This window comes from Panthera leo, chromosome A3 (assembly GCF_018350215.1).
Source record: "Panthera leo isolate Ple1 chromosome A3, P.leo_Ple1_pat1.1, whole genome shotgun sequence".
Lineage (NCBI taxonomy): Eukaryota > Metazoa > Chordata > Mammalia > Carnivora > Felidae > Panthera > Panthera leo.
In genome coordinates, this window is record NC_056681.1 from 110866325 (window position 1) to 110875522 (window position 9198).

Consider the following 9198-nt stretch of genomic DNA (forward strand, 5'->3'; position numbering starts at 1 on the left):
TTTGCATGCTTCTTAACTTAATATGCACATCAGAATTGATTCAACTTGCAAGCTCCTTCAGGAAGACATGTGCTACAATTGTATCGCCGAAATGATGATACTCAATAGTCTGTACAGCATAAATCTGAAAGGACAGCATGGAGAGAATACTAGACAAAGAGTTAGGAGACTCCACTCCAGTCATATCGTAATAATTAGCTCGCTTTGTGACCTTGAACAACAAATCTAAACCTTCCAGTTTTCAATTTTCACATGTAAAATGGATTAGGCCACATCTTTGAGACTCTTTCCAAGTCCAAAATTCTCACAAATACATCTTCTTACTGGGTGGGGGGGTAGGACTGATCATTTCAGTTAAGAAACAGACATCAACTGGTGCCTCTGCTTCCCTCTTCTGATCATCATATTTAGGAAGCACATCTTGAGAGTTTCAAATGGAAAAAAAAAATCATGGTCTCGTAACATATGCCACTAACAAATATTACAAACTGGATATTAAAAGCTGCATACTAATAAAAATGCATGAAAAATTAAAAACTAAAATGAGTTTAAATGCATCAATAATCACAATACTTGTAAATATAAGAAACTTTCTTGATCACAATCTCTTAGAGAAAGTTTTTGCTGTAAAAGCAAAAACTAAATCCAGCTCTCAGGTAATTTCGAGAGACATCCCTATGATACAAAGATACAGAAAGTTTGAAAGGTAGGAAATGGAAAATGTATGTTTTAAAAATTCTATTCAAAAGAACATTGATGTGGCACTATTATCAAAACAGATAGTTCCAAGACAAATATATTGGTAGGGATAATGAGGATTATCACTTAACCATAAAAGGAATGATTCACTATAAAGATATACCAGTTCTGAACCCTGGATATACCTGTAGCCTCAAACATAAGACATAAATATTGACAGAATTACCAAGGAAAAATAGCATTTTTAGATACTGATCAATCAAACAATCTAATAAACAGCCTGAATGGATAGTCATGTGTACAGCTCTGCAGCCAATATTGAGAAAATATATATACCCTTCCAAGGCATCAAAGCCTATGAACAAACATTTATATAGAATCTGTGCATCTGTATCTACGACGACATTATATGCACTATGCTATTAAACATCAGAAATGTAAAGATCAAAAACAAACTCTACAAGTCTCCCTAGACATGGTAGTCTTTCATTGTGGTAGCCAAACGAAGCAGAAAAGATCTGATTTCCAATGGGAAGTTTATGTGATTTGGTAAATGTATGTATCTGAAAACTACCACTAAAATCAATATAGAGAACATTTCCATTACTGCAACTTGAGTCCCAGGTAGACACTGACATGCTTTCTTTCGCTTATATGTAGGATTCGCCTTTTTCTAGAGTTTCATAGAAATGGAATCATGTAGTTTCGTATCTGGTTTCTTTCACTCAATGTGTTGTTTTTAGATTCAGCCACATTGTTCTCAGTTGTTAGTTCTTTTATATTACCAACTAGTCCCTACCAACTGCTTTTCCATTTGCTTCTTGATAGACATTCTGATTGTTCCCAATTTTTGACTACAGAAAACAGTTGACGTGAACATCCTTGTACAAGTGTTTTTGTGCATAAATGTTTTCACTTTTCCTGGGTGAATATCTTAGTTGAATAACTGAATCATATGGTAACTGTATGTTTAAATTCTTTTTTAAAAATGTCTTAAAAATGTTTTATTTATTCTTGAGAGAGAGAGAGAGAGAGACAGAGCATGAGCGAGGGAGGGGCAGAGAGAGAGCGGGACACAGAATCCAAAGCAGGATCCAGGCTCTGAGCTGTCAGCACAGAGCCTGACGCGGGACTCAAACTCACAAGCGGTGAGTTCATGACCTGAGCTGAAGTCGGACACTCAACCGACTGAGCCACCCAGGTGCCCCTGTATGTTTAAATTCTTTTAAAAAATCAGTGTCCCAAAGGTTTTATCCTTTCATGTTCCTACCAGCCATGTATGAGCGCCAGTTTTTCTACTACCTGGACAAGTCTTTTCAACTTTGGACATTTGAGTGTGAGTGTACAATGGTAAGTTATTGCAGTTTAGAGTCACATTTTCTCTGATGACTAATGTCGTTGAACATCTTTTCATGTGCTTATTAGTTATTTGTATTTTCTTTTTTGATGAAGTGTCTGTTCAAATCATTTGCCCATTTTTAAGTCAGATCTCCTTTGCATTATTGAGTTGTAAATATTCTTTTTAAAAAATATATATATAATGTTTTATTTATTTTTGATACACACACACACACATAGAGAGAGAGAGAGAGAGAGAGAGAGAGAGAGGATAAGGGGCAGAGAGCGAGGGAGACAGAGGATCTGAAGTAGGCTCTGTGCTTCCAGCAGCTAGCCTGATGTGGGGCTTGAACTCATGAACTGTGAGATCATGACCTGAGGCAAAGTCGGATACTTAACCGACTGAGCCACCCAAGGTGCCCCGAGTTATAAATATTCTTTATATATTGTGCATACAAGTCCTTTATCACATGTGTGTAGTGCAAATATCTTCTCTCAGATTGTGACTTTCCATATAAGTGTCTTCAGAAAAATAGTAATTTTTAAAAATTTTTTTTTAACGTTTATTTATTTTTGAGACAGAGAGAGACAGAGCATGAACGGGGGAGGGTCAGAGAGAGAGGGAGAGTCAGAATCTGAAACAGGCTCCAGGCTCTGAGCAGTCAGCACAGAGCCCGACGCGGGGCTCGAACTCACGGACCGCAAGATCGTGACCTGAGCCGAAGTCGGATGCCCAACCGACTGAGCCATCCAGGCGCCCCGAGAAAAATAGTAATTTTTAATTGTGATTACGTTCAGTTCTTTTATGATTCATGGTTTGTTGTGTGTGTATGTGTATGACTTTGGAACTTTTTGCTAGTCCAAGATCACATATCTTTCTCTTATATTTTCTTCTAGAATTTTATAATTAAAGTTTTACCATTTAAGTCTAAGAACCATTTTGAATTAATTTTTTTAAGATGCAGTTAAGAGTTGAGATTTAGTTTTTCCCATACGGTTACCCAGTTGTTCTAACATCACTGTTGAAGAGTCTATATTGTGTTCCTTTGGTGGTGTCATGGTTCCTTGATTCTTCCTGTTCCTTGAAGTCTTGTGTTGCTGTCTTTACATAAAAACAAGTGGCCTCTTCCTCCAGTCTTTACATTCCCCAGATAAGATCCATTTATAGATCTTACTTCTTTCTTCATGACTATCTTCTCATTTCGAGGGTAAACCCTATATGTCAGCCTCTTTATATGTTATAGGATTTTATTTGTTATAAATTGTTAAGAGTTTTTGCATTTATATGCATAAGGATGTGGTCTGCAGCTCCTGTTTTCGTAAAGTCTTCAACTGATTTTGGTGATAGAGTGATGCTAGCTTTATAAAGTGATTTGATAAGTGCTTCCTTCTCTGCTTTCTGAAAGAGTATGTATGTGGCTGGTATTATTTATTTCATAAATGTATGACATAATTCATATAAATCATAAGGTTCTACAGTTTTTTGAAAATGATAGAAAAATCAATGTGTTTAACGAATATTTCAAAAATTAGATTAGATTTTCTGTATCATCTTGTATTAGTTTTGGTTCACTGATTTTCAAGGAATTTGTTGGAAGTAGCATATATTGTTATTAAGTTGTGAAATTATCCTTTATTATATTTTTAATGTCTGTGGGATCTTTAGTGATCTCCTCCATCATTTTTGGCAATTTGTGTCTCTTCTCTCTCTTTTTTCTTGATCAGGATAATTAGTTACCATTTTTGTTGACCTTCTCAAAGGAACAATTTTTGCTTTAACTGATTTTTCTTTATTGTTTTTCTGTATTGATTTTCAATTATGTATCCATTATTTTCTTCATTATGCTAATTTATTTTTAATTAGCTCTTCTTTTCCTAGTTTCTTAAGTTGAGAGCTTACCTCACTTATTTTTAGAACTTTCTTCTTTTCTAAGTTTATCAATCTATAATTATCTCTCTAAGAACTGTTTTAGCCAAAACTTACAAATTTTGATATTTTGATGACTTCATTTTCACCAGTTTAAGGCATTTCTAATTCTTTTGGTGATTCTTTGTTTGACATATTTGTTTAGAATCGCATTGTTTTGTGTCTATATATTTGGGAATTTCCCAGATAGCTTTGTTAATTTCTGTGCTAATTCTATTGTTGTCAGAGAACATACTGTGTATTTGAATCTTTTAAAATTTATTGACTTGTTTTATAGTCCACCATATGGTTTATCTTGGTAGCATGTGGCATGTTCAATTGAAAATAATGTATGTGTTGCTGTTCTTTGGTAAAGTGTTGTGTAAATAAATGTCAGGTCACATTGGTAGAATGTGTTGCTCAGTTTTCTGTATCTTCACTGATATTCTGTCTACATGTTCTATCATTGCTCAGAATGTTGAACACTCAAATTAGAATAATATATTTGCTTCTTTCTCATTTCAGTTCTGCTGATTTGTTGCTCCATGGAATTTTGAAACTCGTTTTTAAAATTTATGTTTAGGCACGTAAAGTGTAAAATTATTGTATCTTCATTGAGAATTGGCCTATTTATCCTTATGAAGCATTATGAAATATTCTTTTTAATCCCTGTTAATATTCTTTGATTTGCATTTTATCTAATGACAGTTACTATAGCTTTCTTAATATTAGTGTTTGTACAGTCCTTTTTGTACCATTTTACTTTTATCCTGTTGACATCTTTACACTTAAAAAAACATACTTAAATGTAGACAAAATATAGTTCATTATTGCTTTTTTGGTTCAGTCTGATAATCTCTGATTTTTAGTTAGAGTGCTTAGACCATTTGTATTTAAGTAAATTTTAACGTAATTGGCTTACATATACCATCATGCTATCTGATATTTGTTTATTTCTCTTTATCTTTTGATTATTTTTTGTCTAATTTGTTAATATTTATCTCCACTATTGGTGTATTAGGTATACATCTTTTTGTGGCTACTATAGATTTTGCACTATATATCTGTAACTTAACATATTTTACATTACATGTATGGCTAAAAACCTTAAAAAAATTTCCCTAAACCATTTCCCTTCCAATCCTTTGTATTTTTGTTGTGGTGCACTTTATGTGTATATAGGTATAGTTATAGGAATAAGTTAAATCCCACAGTATATTTTTGTTTTAAACAACCAATTATACATATATATATATATATATATATATATATATATATATATATATATATATATTTCCCCCCCCCCCCCGCCTTAATAAAACAAACCTGGGTGGCCTCAGTGACTCAGTCAGTTAAGTGTCCAACTCTTGATTTCAGCTCAGGTCACGATCCCTCAGTTCATGAATTCAAGCCCTGTATCAGGGTCCGTGCTGACAGTGCAGAACCTACGTGGGATTCTCTTTCCCTTTCTCTCTGCCCCTCTCATGCACTCACTCTCTCAAAGTAAATAAATAAACTTAAAAAAATAAAAATTAAACATAAAACAAACATGCTTTTATGTCTACCTACCTATTTACCTTTTATTTTTCTTTCTTTTTTGTCATCTAGTTTTTCGTCTGGTATCATTTCATTATATCTGAAGAATTTCCTTCAACATTTCTTTCAGTGAATACTTGCTGGCAAAACATTGTTACAGATTTTTTTTGGCCTGAAAAAGTCTTCATTGCTTATTTTTTTGTAGAATATTTTCACTGTGTTGTTTGGCAAGTTTCTTTTCCCCCTCTCATTTCATCAACTCTGAATCACTGACTTTTCATGTGTCTGTGGTCATTTTTTTTATTATGTAAAAAATGTATCTTTTTCCTATGATTTTTCTCTTTGTTGAAGTTTTCAGTAATTTGATTGTAATGTGTGTTGGTGTGGTTTTGTATTCAGTTAATGTTTATTGATCTTCTTGAATCTGTGGGTTTATTGTTTTCACCAAATTTGGAAAACTCTTGGACAATTTTGGAATTTTAATTTCCTTAAATATTTTTCTATCTCCCTCTTCTTTCCTTTCTTCTGGTACTCAAACTACATGGTGGTTACACATCTTGCAATTAAGCACACATCACCGAGACTCTTCTTTTTTCCAATCTCTCTTGCTCTCTTTTTTTTTTTTCCCTCTCATTGTATTTTTTAGGTAGTTGCTTTTGTTATGTCTTCAGATTCACTGACCTTTCTTCCTGAGTGTCTAATCTGGTCTTAATTCTTCCTAGTGACAGTTTCATTTCAGTATTTCATTTCTAGAAGTTCCATTTGATTCTTATATTTTCTATTTCTCTTCTCATTATGTTTCTCTTTAAATCTTTGAGCAAAATTGACACATTAATAATAATGATGTTAGTATACTTTTCTCCTAATTCCATTGTCATTGTCATTTCTATGTCTGCTTCTGTTGTTTGATTCTTCTCCTGGTTGTAGGTTACATTTTTCTGCCTTTTCACTTATCTAGTGGTTTTTATTGGCTGATGGGCGTTATGACTTTACATTTTTTTTCGAGTATTGAACTTTTCAAATTTGTATGAAGAATGTCCTGACAGGGAATCAAGTTGGTTACGAATCATTTTGATGCTTTTGTGATTTGTTTTCAAGCTTTTGGGGTGGGGACAGGTAGAGAGTAGCCTCCACTCTAGCTTCATTACTAAAGCTTGATTCTTTCAGGACATGTACTGAATGCCCTGTATATTAACAAAGTCTTTCCATTTTGGTTGGTGGGAACACACATTATTTCTTGCCCTGAGTGAGTGCTAGGAATTATTTTCCAACAGATTACCAGTACGTTTTCTTTCCCTGAAAGTTGTTCTTTGTCTGGTCCACCACAAATATATGCAGATTTATATTCAGCTAAAGATTCAAGAGGACTGCAATACATATTGGACCTCTTTCTCTTCATAGCTTTCTCCTTTCTGGCATTCTATAATTCCTCCTTTGCCTCCCACAACTAATTTGAGTTTCCTTGGCCTCATTGAATGTCAATCTCTGTGTCCTGTACTAAGAAAGATGGCAGTCTCTATTTGAGTTTCCCTTCCTTCTTATCCAGTCCTGAAACTGGACATAGGCAGAAAGCCAAAGACTCCTGTTTTCAAGGACTGTAGGTCTGTGCCATTTGCTTTCTAGTGACTAAAAAAGTAATTTCATATATTCTGTCTACGTTTTAATGGTCTGCAGTAGAAGCGGTATTCTAGCATTATTACTCCATCATGGCCAGGCAGGATTTGAATTTCTTTATAAAGTAGATTTAGATATGTTTTTCTGCTGTGTAAAAATTCTGTTTATTCCAAAATGTCAGCCACAGCAGATTTAGTATGCATGGAATAATAATTTTATCTTATCAAAAAAATCATTTCCAAAACTCTATAAGAAATCTAAAGGTCAGATTATGAATATAAATGTACTTTGAAAAATGTCCCCCTTTTTCCTTGCCTTCTCCATTTTGATTGCCTATCATGATCTAAGATTGCTCAGTCTATTAATGGTCCAGGTCAGATACTATGTGGGGCACAATGAGTTTAAAAATATTTTGAAAGATTATAGTATTATTTTCCTTGAATAGGTTATAGTCTAATTAAAAAAAATCAGGAATGAGAATATAATCATCAAGTATAAAACATGAAGTACTACAATTTTTCAGAGTATGCAGAGGGCACAACTGGCTGCTTTGAAGAGAATTTCCATGACTTGGTCTTAATATTGGGATGTTCCAATAGCAGTCCTCTGAAGGAATCACTTTGCATTTCCATGCTACAATCAAGTAATGGTTTACTCAGAAGTTCCTCAGAGCAAGTGAGGCCTTCCTTAGGCAAAATTCATACCCTAAATAGATTGCATTTGCCCAGAATAACAAGCTTTTCTCTTTTTGCATAATCTTCTCATATTCTTTCCTACTCATGGACATTTGTATGCTAGGTATAGTTATGTGTAGTTTATGTTTTCAGTTAATCTCTATTGCTTACACTTTGCATATCCCTTTGGTTACTAAGTTCTGATAACAGACATTAATATAGAATTCCATGAGTGACCTTTTGGTGACCAGAGCTCCACTGGATTCTCAGGTTAATTTCCCTTGTGGTTTGATTTCTCTGAATATCAGTCAAATAAAATTGCAACATCGTTGCATTGAGGTAGTGCATGTACATCTTAAATTTTACGTGTGAATAATAATTCTTATTTGTTTCCAGTAAATATCTGAGACCATCTACCTTAACGGACCCTGCAAATGCAATGCCAAATAGTGCAATTCTCTGAAGAATGGCTAAAAATATGGGTACACACATTAATGAAGAGGGAAAATGCTTACCAGCTATAACTGAGTGGTTCCATTTACTCAAGTTAACCTGGGAGGGGCGTTTACTATGATTTAGTTCAAGGTGAGTGGTTTTGAAGGCATCTACATAAAACCCTGGTAGTCAATTACTTTCTGTAGAGCTGCTTACCAAGATAAGTTTTAAAATTCAGTAAGACAAAGATGATGTCAGTTTCCCTAATTTGAAGTTTCTTTAACAGAAAAAAAGGGTCTCTCAGAGATTTTTGCTTTAGTTCAGGCTTAAAAACTGACTGAGAACTGAGAATTTAGTAAAGAAACTAAATTTATGTGGATTTCAAGGCCCATGACAGATGAACTGATGAAGAGGTAAATAGAATACCTCAAACCATTACTACAAAATTAATTTCCTGATTGAGGTAGGAGAACCACAATGACTCCTGCCCTGGGTATGCATCTTGATTAGCTATATTATAGTCTATAATTTTATTTATAGTTGCCATGAGGAGAGAAGAATGTTAATGCTGTCATCTATAAATTTTGGAGAAGAATTGATTTTATTTTTGATTCTTCCATCAGCAAATTGGGTGACCTGAGGTAAGTCAATGTGACTCCGGGACTCAAGCTTCCTATGAAAAATATGAGGGAGGTTAAACCAGATGAGACCTAAGTTTTCTTCCAACTTATTTCCTGACTTTATAAATTTTAAATTATAAAGATAAAGCTTAGAAACTTAGAAATAACCATGACTGGTCTAGATTAATGTTCCAACTAGCCCCCAAATCTGTGCAAACAATGGCCCTTAGGGATGAACCATGAGTGGTTGTAATTTTTCATTCTGACATCAACCTTAGAGGTATAACATGCGTCAGTTCTTCTTAATCTCTATTGATGGCACTGTGGTATATAAATTCAGCCAATCCCTTTCAAAACTTACTTATATTTGCTGTCA